This window comes from Miniopterus schreibersii (genome assembly GCF_964146895.1).
Source record: "Miniopterus schreibersii genome assembly, chromosome: 3".
Classification (NCBI taxonomy): Eukaryota; Metazoa; Chordata; class Mammalia; order Chiroptera; family Miniopteridae; genus Miniopterus; species Miniopterus schreibersii.
Genome location: NC_138103.1, coordinates 74,698,758 through 74,710,983, shown reverse-complemented (window position 1 = coordinate 74,710,983; position 12,226 = coordinate 74,698,758). Strand labels below are relative to the sequence as shown.

The following is a 12,226-nucleotide window of genomic DNA, read 5'->3' as shown; positions in this document are numbered from 1 at the left end:
ACAAGGCCTTTGCGATGTAGTGCTCACCTACCTTCCAGCCTTTGCCTTCCCTGCATCTCTCTCCTCCCCTTAAACTTCACCTGGTGTCTACACCAACGCCGCTCTCTGAACTCCTTGGTCCTGCCGAGCCCTATGCCTTCGCCAATGCTGTTTCCCATCTGAAATTGGCCTCCCCTGCCTTTTTGTTCCTGAAAGCTCTTTAATCACCCCTGAGGGTCCGAAAAGGTGCGCCTTCCCCCGCATGCTTATGTAATTCTTTATGCTCTTCTCCACTGTAGCGTTTACCTCATTGTTTGGCATCGTTCTTTGTCTGTCTCTCCCATTATGCTGGGAACTCCTCGAGGAAACACATCAAGTCTTATACACCTAAAATCCCTTCCAAGCACTTAGCACAGCATCTCATACACAGGAAGAGCTTGATAGATGCTCGTGGAATAGATAGTGAATGAATGAAGGAGGAATGGCAGGTAACAAACGCAGAGAGACCTTGCCAGAGTTCCCTGGCTTTTGTCACAACTCTCTCTAGAATCTCTGCCGTCCTATTTGCTCACCATAACTCATTTATCCTGTTTTTCAGCCTCCCTTTCGTTAGGGATGGCCATGGGACTGATTCCATTTTGGCGTAGTGATGTGCACCACTCCCAGGCCTGGACTTCAAAACTTCCATGCTGCTTCCTCCTTTCAACTGCCCAGCACTTTGGGGTCTAATTGTTTGTTTCCACAGCTAACATTGCCCTAACTCATATAGAATCCAGCAGGACTTTCTCAGTGCAAACCAGATTTGAGTGTGGTGCATGCTAATGCAGGGCAGAACTGCATTCTGGAAAGCCTCCCTGTTGTCTCTGGCCTCTTCTTTTTTAGAAAAAGGTCACTTGTGATCTGAGGCAGCTGGGCACAGTTTTGGAGCAATGGATTGAGGATGAGAAGGTTCAGTTCTATTCCTGGGTCTGCCCCCCACTGGCTTTGGGTTCCCAGCCAAGGAAAATGACAGCATGGATGCTAAAGCAACCCACCCGAGGGGAAAACACATAAAAGCAAAAACAATCTCCCCAGCACAAGTGCAGGGGAGGGTGATTTCTGCCACAGGAGCAAATAATGCTCTTCTGCCTCGTCTCTTCCAGGCTTCACTCACCTTAACGCGTGATGCCTCCTGATCCCGCACAGGCTGCTTACTGATTCCAAGCCCAGCCAGCCGAGAGGAGCATCCTGACCTTTCTTGGGTGCAGGCGGACTGCAGATGCACCAATCAAAATGCCTCTGTCCTTGTCAGTGTCAACTTGCTAAGCCACAGGATGAATATTGACTTTACTTAGTTAAAAGACAAACAAATAAAAATGCCAGAAGGAACAGCCCTGTTACTGAAACCCACCAATCAATGTTTCCAAGCTGCACACTTTCCTGGCCTGGAGTAGAATCTATTTTTACAGAGCCTGTCCCCAACACACCCACCTCCTGCAAACAGGCTCTGTGAGTGTCCACTGCCTGCCCAGAGGAGGGACAGCTATTTCTTATCTTCTTCTACCAGACTTTCCCCAGTTTGCTCCTGTGGAGAGGAATCACAGTAATTGTTTCTTAGGGCCAAAGTTCTCAAAGAGTCAGAGATCCTTAATTCCCCAGGCTGGGGATTAGCACTTCCCCACCCTCCTCATCAGCATCTGCCACCATATTTGATTCTTTTTGTGTCCTGAGGACTGGATGCCTGTGATCTGACCCTCAGCCCGAAGGGAGTAGCCGCCACTGACCTGTAAGAGTCCCGTGAGCATCAGAATGACTGGAGAAGGTCTTCTGAAGGAGTGTAGGCTTCCGGTGTTCACCCCTGGGATGCCGACAGTGCGTATAAGGTGGGGCCCAAGATTCTGCAGTTTTATTGGCACCCCAGGTAAATTTATGCTGGTGGACCTGAGACCACACATTTAAGAGCATCCCTTCCTCTTGGCCAGGAGGGATCTTCTGAAAACTCAAATCAGTTCATAACATGCCCTTTAAAAATTCTTTCATGGTTTCCCACTGCTACCAGGATCTGGTCCAAACTCCTTAGGTGGCAAATCAAAGCCCGTCAGGAACTGGCCCTTACTTCTTTCTCTAGGCTCAGTTCCCACCACCTGCCCCCTTGCCTTCTTCATTTCGGTCATTCTGAGTTGGGATCTGCATCCTTTCACTGCTTTGTGAGTGTTACTCTCTGCCTGGAACCCTCTGGCCCCGACCCCTGTCTGCACCAGGCTAACCTGGCTAGACCTCCCTTCCCCTGGGAAATCTTGTTCCTCTTTCCTGACTAAGGAAGGGCCCCACCTCTGTCTGTTTCCATCGCTCTGCCTGTCCCCTGCCCAGAGCATTTATCACTGTGTGCTGTGTTCACCTTCTCTTGTCCGTGTTCCCCACCAGAGCCAGGGCTTCTCATAGCAGGGACCATGTACTCCTTTTCAGGTCCCCAGGGAGTTCTGTTAGGGGACAGCAAACAATAGTGGGCAGAGGTGAGCCTGAAGGGTGACTGCCCTGGGCCTCAGTCTGCCTATAAGGGTCAACCGAACAACACTGGAAAAACTTGGAAACTGTTTCTGTTCCCATCAAAATAGACAGAAGTCTCAAGGTGAAGACCCATCACTGTTGAGTATTTTTGCAGCAGCATCTTGCTGTTGCAGTCAATAAGAGTCGCAAACTGAACAAGAAGTGGCCTAGTGCCCTTTATAGGAGCACTGGACTTTTTTGAGACTGTATTGTGACCCAGGAGCTCTTTCATACCAACCTACGAACATACCAACATATGAAAATGCCCCACATCCCACATAGAATTTAAGTTATATCTCACTATATAAGTTGAATGGAATTGTACTTAGGATCAAACAAACAAACAAAAAACAAACAAACAAACAAAAACACAAACCAACAAAAAGCTAGAAGGAACCCGGGCCTAAGAGCCACTGGGAACAGCCCCCTGCCATGTTCACCTACTCCCATCAGGACTGTTGCCGGTGAAAGAACATTCCCCATAAGTAGCTATATGTTCACGTCTCTGTTACAGAAAGGCAGCCTTCACTGTAACCAATACGGTGGGGGTCAAGCCTCCTAGGCAACTTTGTCAGGACGAGGCACCTAACTCAGCAATGAGTCTCTCATTTATTGCCCCAGACATTTCCTGCAAGGAAAGCTCGGTGGGGAAAGCAAGCAGGTGGAGCTTAGCCTGATCAGTCCACGCACGCACCTGGCAGTCCACAAATTAACCCAGAAAGTGTATCCCCTCTTTCCTACTCCACTGAGGGAACAAAGCAAATAAAACAGAAAATATGCAATGTCAGGAGTAGGAAGGCCTTCCTGCCTTTGAGAATTCAGAATGTGGGTGCCCACCCTCAATTAATACCTGGGAATTAACAGGAAATTCTCTGGAGGAAAAGGTGAAAAAGAGAGGCACTTGCTTTTGGGCTCCCTGAACGAGGAGTGCAGGGAAAGCCAGTATCTTTCTCTTGCAGGCTGTTGCTGCCTTCTCACGGGTACCAGGAATGCATTTGCTTCCAACAGCTCCTAGCCTCCCAGGAAACAACAGAGCCTTGTCATTCACACAGCTTCCCAAGGGCCTGGAAAGAAGACATCGTGATCCCATTCTCTAAATGGGAAAATGGAGGCTCAGAGGTTGAGTGATTTATTTAAAGTGCAGTATAAGCAACCAAAGAAGCCAGCAGGAGATAAGAGCTCATCTAACTCCCCAGTCAATTTTCAGTTCCCCAGATAGCACAGAACCTAAATAAACCTACATCAACACCATATGGTATCAGCAGAGCAGGGGAATGTTGGGCACTCGTATTAAAATGGGCTATAAAGGAAAGATAGTTTGTACTTGTGAACAGTCAGGAAGCAAACTATCCTTTGGATAATTCTCATTATTTTTAGTTCAGTGACCCAGGATGGCATGAGTTTTGATGGGCTGGACAACTTGACTTAACACCTATCCAGTCCTTATTTTTAACACAAATTGTAACAAATCACAATTGTTGTGAATGATTGATAGGCAGCAAATGCATTCAGCATGCTTAGAATTCTGGCTTATTAAATATTCTTCTTGGCTAGAAATCTTGAAGTCCCTTTAAAGGGCTGGCCTCGAGTTTTGAAATGAAAATACATTTTGTGTTCTTTTGGGATAAACTGTTTCAGAATTTTCTTCAACAACAGTAGGAAATGTAGATTTAGTAAAACTATGTGCAAACCTCTTAACCCATAACAGCCACCAACTAATCCAATGCATGGCCCCCTGGACACAGCAATGCGTCCCACTAGGCTGCCATAAGGGCAAACACGATTTGTCTGTAGAATTAGTCTTCGCAGTTAGAGCCCCTGCTTTGGGTACGTGATATCCCGTGGACTACAGGCAGATTTAGTGTCCCCAAACAGATGGGCTTTCCCTTTATGGGCCACTCTTAAGTTTTCTAAGCAAACTGCAGCTGTGCTAATGTCCCTTTGTGTAAAGGAGTGTTTAAGTTGAACCACTTCCCTTTACCTGATGTGTATTCAGAGCTTTGAGCCAGGGACAAGCGGGATTTGCCAACATCTGCAGAAAGGGAACATTCCCTTCTTTGTGCTCTTTAGGAGTGACTGTGACAAGCAGAAAAAGCTTCTCTGGATCTCAGTGAGGGTCTTTAGTTATAAACAACAAACCCACTGTAGCTAGTGGAAGCAAATATGGGAATTGAGTAACAAATTGGTGGTGGCTCAAGGAGTTTCTTGGAGAATCAAGTTGGACTGGTTTGCGTATAGAAACAGTGCCCAGGCTGCAGTGCCAGGCTGCTCCATGGCAGCAGAGGCCAGAGGTCCCCCTGCCAACACGACGTGGGATGCTGTGGCCAGGACCTCTGGACCTGCTGCCTCCAAAAGCTGGATGAGTCTCCGCCTCTCTCACCAGCCTGTATTCTTCATGGCATCGTCCTCTTCATAATATTCCCTTTCAAAGTGAACTCTCACGTGGCATCTCCGATTAGTGGAAACTAGGTCACACTTGTGGAAACTCATCTCTAGCTGCAAAGGAGGCTGGAAAAGCAAGTGTCTGACCCCTATTTTGGGAAGGTGGGAGATTTCCCAAACACCGAAAGGGTGTTCAAAAAGTAAGTGAGGACACACAGCATAAAATATGCCCACTGTGTCTACCCTTTGGCAATTCAACAGCCCTATAAACTCTCTTTCATACTAAAATTCTAAACAACTTCAGTCACAAGAACAAAAGGCTTCTACAATTACAAGAGCATCATGCAATTACATATTCCATGTACAACTGAAAAACGTACTTGTCCTCCCCTCCAGAGGGGGACAAGGCAAAGTCTGGTCAGTTTCCATGTCAAGCTCTAAGCTCGGGTCACCAGAGGATGTTCACCTTCTACAATTCAGTCACAATCCCACCTGGATATTCTGTGCCCCAGAAACTAAAGTATAAAGCTAATTACCACCCTCTGTGACCCACACACCCTATAAAAATGGAAGGGAGGGATAAGAAAGGAAGACTAGTCAGTGTACACAGATGGAAGGAAGAGGAATGAATGGCTGCTGTGCTCACTACTTCTGCGAGTGATCGTGTGCATGTAGACGGTTTTCATGACATCCTTCCTCCACTCCATGCCATGTTCTTTTTGCCCTCAGAACGAGCATGTCAGCAGGTCGGGGCTCTTCATGTGTTTGTGGCCTGAGACCACTCCCATCAGTTTCTGTATCGGTGAAAGAGTTGTTAGTTGCAAACAACAGAATCCAATTTAGCTAATAGGTGCAGATGTGCAATGTATTCAACCATATTAAGCAGTTCACAGAGCACCAGCAGGTCAGATATAGAGGTATGAAGCCATAAACAATGTCCAAATGCCCACAGCCTGCTGCAGTTAAAGCCTCCTGCCACCATCTCCATGCAGTCTCACAGCTCACTTGGCCTATACCAGGTGCAGGATGCCTCCATGAGGACTTCTGACACTGCTTCTTATGAAAAATGACCATCTCTCCACCGCTTTCCCCAACACAGAGTCTATTCAATACTTCTTTCTTCATGTCACTCTCTTCTAAACTTAAGTCTCATAAAAGAATGTTTGATCCTAAGTCTTGCTGAAGAAACTGGGAAATGTAGGGGATGGTAGGATTCACAACATGGAAAACTTCTCTACTTATGAAAGCTGTGCAAAGCATGAACAATGTCCATTGTTGTGGACATGTGGCTAGCTCCCATTTTCAGTTAGAATGAGATTGTTTGATGTTGAGTAATATACTACATCAACCAGCCAGTACATGTGAAATCATGACAGAATTAGAGAATGGGCTTCCACAGATGATCTAATTGAGCCCCAAACCTCCATCTCCAACATATGGAAGGTAGAGAATTATTTATTCCCATTGCACGTGGGAGACAAGTTGAGTCCTAAGGAAGGCACATGCTCTGTACACTGCTATCTAAATTCCCACTGAGCTGTTATCTTACTTTCACAGGCTGGTTGAGGTCCTTAAGTGAGAGAGGATGGTTTTCCAGTCTTGGAAGTGTGTAATAATCTTGCTTATAATTTTTTTTAATGCTGAGGATATGTCCATACATAGGACAAGACTGAAAAAGTAGGTAGGTAGACAGGAATGCTCAAAGACCCCCTGTGTTTTTTGAAGGAAACCATGCCCTATAGTGAGCATCTTTTGTTATGTGCATGACATCTATGCCCCTTTCTTTGGGTAATAGTATTTACAGGGGAATTCCGCTCCCCCAAGTATTAGTGGTTGCCCGACTATCTGCCCTTCCCTCCTCCAGCCTAGGGTGAATACACAACAGGTTCTGAACAGTCAGCATATCCCATCCCTGTGCTTTGGGGTGCACTGAAACTCAGTCTTTGGTGGGGACACTGGGTGAGAAATTCCCTTTCTCCTAAGCTGGAAGTAGCAGATGTGTCCCTGGAGCTTTGGGATGCACTAAAACTCAGTCTTTGGTGGGGATACTGGGTGAGAAATTCCCTTTCTCCTAAGCTGGAAGTAGCAGATGTGTGCCTGGAGCTGTTGGGGTCACCATGCAGAGAGCTGCCTAAGAAAAAAAGCAACAGCGAAAGCCAGAGCTGAGAGACTGAGTGAGCCTGGGCACCGATGACATGTTTAAGCTCCTGGGTCCAATTCAGTCCACCCCCAAGAATTATCATTTGAGTCACATTTCCTTCCTGTTTTGGTTTTTGGCTTACATTACTTTTTGTGAAGTTTCTGACACTTGCAATGGAAAGAGTCTTACCTGCAATACCTGAGCAAGCTTCCACATTTAGGTGGCTTCTGCAGTGGTTTCGGGTGAGTCATTCAGCCTCTTGGAGTCAAGGAAGACGGAGGGCCTTTGAGGTCACTCAGTCCACTCCCCTCCACTTGGCATTTCCAGTTCCTCCAACAAGCTGTTAGAAAAGCAAGCACAAAGGAAATCATTCTCACTCACGGGTGCGTCAGCTTGGTTTACATTCCACACAGAAAGTCCATATACCACTTTATGGAAGTAATAAAATGAAATCAGGATGTTCCAGACCCAGGCGCATAGACTGTTTGAAAAGGGCTCTTCTAAGTCATTGGAATTTCTATCACAGAACAAGAACAAACTATAAGAATTAGTGCATCTTCCAAGAAGACAGCCGTACTCCTATTTACCAGTAAGGTGGGCTGACTGTACAGTTCCTTGAGCATCTCAGAAAAAAAGCTGTATACAAAACCCAAAGTTTACATTGTCTGTAGTATAGGTACCTTGTCAAATCGTGATCCTCTTGGTGCATGAGGCTATTTCTGGTGTGGGAGCAGGGACCTATCTCCAGTGGAGAGTGAGGAATGCAGCACAGCTGAATGAAGGAGGCCTGACCAAAAGAGTACGTGCTGAATGGTTCCATTTATACAAAATTCTAGACAATGTGCTCTAACCTACAGTGACAGAAAACACATCTGTGGTTGCTGGGGACAAGGGAGAGGGAGGGAGACATTGCAAAGGGACACAAGGAAAGTTTTGGAAGTAATAGAAATGTTTGCTATCTTGATTTTATGAATAGATATATGTATGTGTATATATATATATATATATATGCAAACACATACAATTGTACACTTTAAATATGGTAAGGTTTGTTGTATATAAAATCTACCTCCAGAAAGTAGTATATAAAAAAAAAAAAAAAAAAAGAGTATAGTACCAAACGAGTAAATAAAGCCTGAAATGAAGAACAAGTTGAGCTATACAGGAACTTAGTGGAAGCCTTCACCATCCTGAGTGAGCCCCTGATACACAGAGAAGCTTATCGCAAAGTTAGAAAATGTTCTCAGGGATAAGGTATCTCAAAAGGCCCATACGCCCCAAGGTTCTCCTCCACCTGAGCGCAATGGTACCTGAAATTCCCTCCAGTATCCAGTATTGTCACTCCCGCAGAGCCCCTGGAGGCAGGAGCATTTGTACTGAGTGTAGGCATCGTGTTACCTCATTAGCTAATGCCTTACTTTATTCACACCAGTGGCTCCCAACCTTTCCCCCCAGGAACCCTAAGTTATACACCAGGGACATTCTATGACTCTGAGGTTCAAAAGTAGCTCGTATTTTTCCAAGTGATGAGTCTTGCACATCAGGATAGTTACCAGAATCCCAGATGGCCCTTAAACCTTGAGCTGCACCTACTCTTTGCCCAGTCCTTCTATTCCCAGCACCCTTCCTGTCCCCTCACCGACTCAGACAGAAACAGAGATGAGCCATCATGAATGTGACCGCTGCTTTGGACCTTGGTGTCACATTCCTTGTGATCGTGAAGCTGAATTTTGCTTCCAGTTGTTTCATGCCCATCCACCCTCTCCACAAAAAATAAAATAAAATAAAAAAATAAAATTCATACCCTTTATTCTACTTTGTTTCTTTTGGCTATAAGACTAAGAAGTCACTCAAATGGTTCTTTATGATCTTCTGTTTAAATCCTTAGAAATATTTCCTTCCATGCTGACCTGGGGTTGCAAACCAGTGAGGTGGCTAATGTTGCAGAGTGATTGTTTGGTGTGATTTACCTGTGTGGGTCCACAGCCAGTTTGCTGAGAATTTGGCCCGTGGAAATAATCTATAGGATGATAAATGTAGAATGTCGGGAGGGCATGAGGATGAAATCAGAAGCAAGAAGGGGTGCCAGTTCTGGTGGGGTGCTACAGATGGGAGCACAGGGCGTTGGAGGCCATGTGGGGACATTGGCCACATCCCAGGGTGGCCGGGCTTCCCCCTTGTCTCTCTCAGTGGCTCTGAGATGTGGCCCACAGACCCAGACACCCCGCCTCTGGGCAGAATATCCTCCCAGGAGCTCAGAATCCACACTTGTCTTGTTTCCACACAGGGGAAGCTCTTTGGATATAAGTTAAGCTTTTAACTTAATGACTCGCTAATCTATGCATCTTGAAGGGGACGACGTGGAGCCTTGCAGTGGCTCTTGGTATCTATACCCTGGCACAGTCACACACACAAGCCTCATTTGTGAAGATGTCTCTGAAATGTATTCACTGAAGATAATTACAGAGGTCTAACTTCTGCTCTTCAATTAATGCTATAAAATTAATGGTCCTTCATTTTTACATCCTATGCAAATGATGGTGTCATCCCCAACTGTAAGCCTCTCTACTCGCACCCGGAATGTGATTAGTGTCTCTTTAAGCTGAATCAGAGCATGTGACCTTCTGGGGTATGGCAGGAGGGAAACCTTCAAGTGCTATTTCCAAGGTTTCATTATGATAGGTTCTTAAAAAGCAGAATTTTAGAGTTGACACCAAGACACGTTTCCGTGACGGATCTTTTGGGGTTGTGGCCTTAGGAGAGAGCAGACAGGAACTGGAGGACAGCTCATAAATCTCCTGTTTTCAGCCTGAGACTTTCCAGACTCCACAATAAGCACATTTCCAAACAAAGGACGGAGAGATTCCTGTAAGATAATGAGGCGGGTATGAGGGAGGGCAGTGGTCTTCAAATACTGTGCCCATTACAATATCCTTTTGCAAACAGACCCAGGGACATGGCTGGTCAGGGAGTAGATGTATTTTCTTAACAAGAAGTTCTGAGAACTTAGTAGGCTCAGCAGCTCAGAAAGGGGGAAGCTAAGGTGTTACAATTCTTTTATTTCAGGAGCTGGACCCTAAGGAACTCGTGACTTTGTGGCCTCTGACGAGGATGGTGACATCTTGTAGGAATCATTGAGTGCACATATTTATTCCACGAGGTATATTTCTGCGCGGTAGGCAGCTTGGATGAATTGAAAATATCGCATGGCTCAAGTGCCCTTACCCTCGGTCAATATGCTCACTCTTGGTTGGAGAGTTTTTGTCAGATAATGGGATACAATCTGGTATTTGAGTTCTGGGGAGAGGGTGCAAGCTGACGAAGACTGGGGACTAAGGAAAGTGTCAGAGGGGACATGAAAGACAGAAAATATAAAGAACCTTGCCCACCCCACCCCTTTTCAAGTGTGTGTGTGTGGGGGGGGGGATTGTAAGCAGAGTCAAGACAGCAGGGTGGAACTTGGTCCCAAGTTCATGAATTCTGCCATCTCTGGCACCAGGATCGCTGAGATTGATGGACATACTCCTGAAGCCAAGTTCAAAGAGACTGTGCCATTTATTCTCTGTGATCTGCTGAATTGGGTGAGACACAAATATTTAGGTAATTTGTTCTCTGTGGCAAGCGAGAACTCCTTGGCTGCGGGAATACTGACTGTGAGCTGAGAAAATTTGGAAGTCTGGAAGAGGCAGGCTTAAACAGTCTCCTGCAGCCATCGGCTCGCCTGCTGGGTGGTGAAAACTGCTGAGCTCTTGCACTGGGGAGCGGCGCATTTCAATGAAGTGAAAAAGACTTCCAGTGTGGGTGGCATCACTTCGCACCGTGCTGTTGCTCTTTTCTGAACAGCTGTGGCCACATCGGGCAAGCAGCATTCCTGGGGTACTGCTCTGTTAGAGGAAGGTGTCCAGGGAGATGCCCCCAGCATGGTTACGAATGTGTAGGGTAAACCTGGGAGTTGGACTGAAAATAGGAGCTGACTTATGCACTTATAATGAGGCAGAGAAAATTCTACTCACCAGAATTCCTCTTAAAGACAGCCCTGAATATATTTGGATGAAGAAATACTTTAGCAAGCCACGTGGGGTAGAGGGTGAGACCCAGGAGTATATTCAAGCTAGAAAAGTTATTATTAATCTGCTCTGCATGAGATAAGGAGAGGAATTTGTCATAATCATAAGAGGGAGAGGAGAGAAAAGAAAGTGAGGGGAAGTGGGTGGGTGGGGACTAGACAGAGACCAGCAGGAGGACAGGTTGTGCTCTCTGTGAGGAGAGCCCCTCTCCATGGCCTTGGCCCCAGCTCCCAATTCTTAAATAAAGGGATGCAGCTCACAAAATGCTGCGTGTGCATGGAGGTTTGTGAAGGCCCCTGAAGGAGCCGAGTTTGGGGTCTGGTTGAGGTGGGTGAAATAGGGGCACACCCATGACTGTGAGCATCAGAGGGGAGGAGCCAATAAGCACATCACCCCTGGAAGGTCTAGGAGTCACCTATTGGATTTTAATAGGTGGTTCAATTGGCTTTGAATCAAGTTTATCTTATTTTCCCAAAGATGGGGCAGTTGGGGGTGTGGGCAGCTGAAATCCAGGTTATAGATGGTCAACCATAAAGCAACTGAAATATCTAAGGATACCTGTTATTAGTGTACTTTGTATGAGATATTATCTAAAATAGAAGAAAATATAGAATCTAATGTATTTGGAATAACTAAGGCCTGTAAAGAAGAAATGAGGTCATATAGGTGGACCCTAATCCAAGTGAGATGGGGCTTTCAAGGGGGCGATTCAGTTAATCTGAGGTCATTAGAGTGAGGCACTAAGCCTATGTCACTGGTGTGCTTGTAAGAAGGAGGGACACCAGGGGTAGGTGTGCACAGAGGAAAGACCATGTGAAGAGGCAGCAAGAGGGTGGCCATCTGCAAGCCAAGGAGCGAAACCCCAGAGGCAACCAACCCTGCTGATACCCTAAACTTGGACTTCCAGCCTCCAGAACTATGAGAGAATAAATTTGTTTTTTAAGCCACCTAGTCTGTGGTATTTTGTTATGGCAGCCCCAGCAAACTAATATAAACGAAGACGGAAGGGAATGAAGCAATACCGGATTGACCTGCTGAAATGCATCTTACTCCACTTTGAGATTCCCACCTTCTTTCTCCCCTTTCTTTCATCGCTCTTGCCTCAGTCTCCTTCACAATCTAAAATTCTGGT

At 46.0% G+C, this 12,226-nt stretch overlaps 1 long non-coding RNA gene across 5 annotated transcripts in view; it reads left to right on the top strand.

Annotated features, from left to right (window-relative positions):
- Positions 1-10,440, top strand: part of LOC308555201 — a 30,751-nt gene extending 20,311 nt beyond the window's left edge. For 2 of the 5 annotated variants that reach the window (XR_013998516.1, XR_013998517.1), the window contains exon 7: positions 1,122-1,345. This is a non-coding gene — a long non-coding RNA (uncharacterized lncRNA). Of the gene's footprint in view, positions 1-1,121; positions 2,839-10,093 lie in introns of those variants that run through there. The other 3 variants (XR_013998513.1, XR_013998514.1, XR_013998515.1) reach the window with 3 other exon arrangements.
- The last annotated feature ends 1,786 nt before the right edge of the window (positions 10,441-12,226 follow it).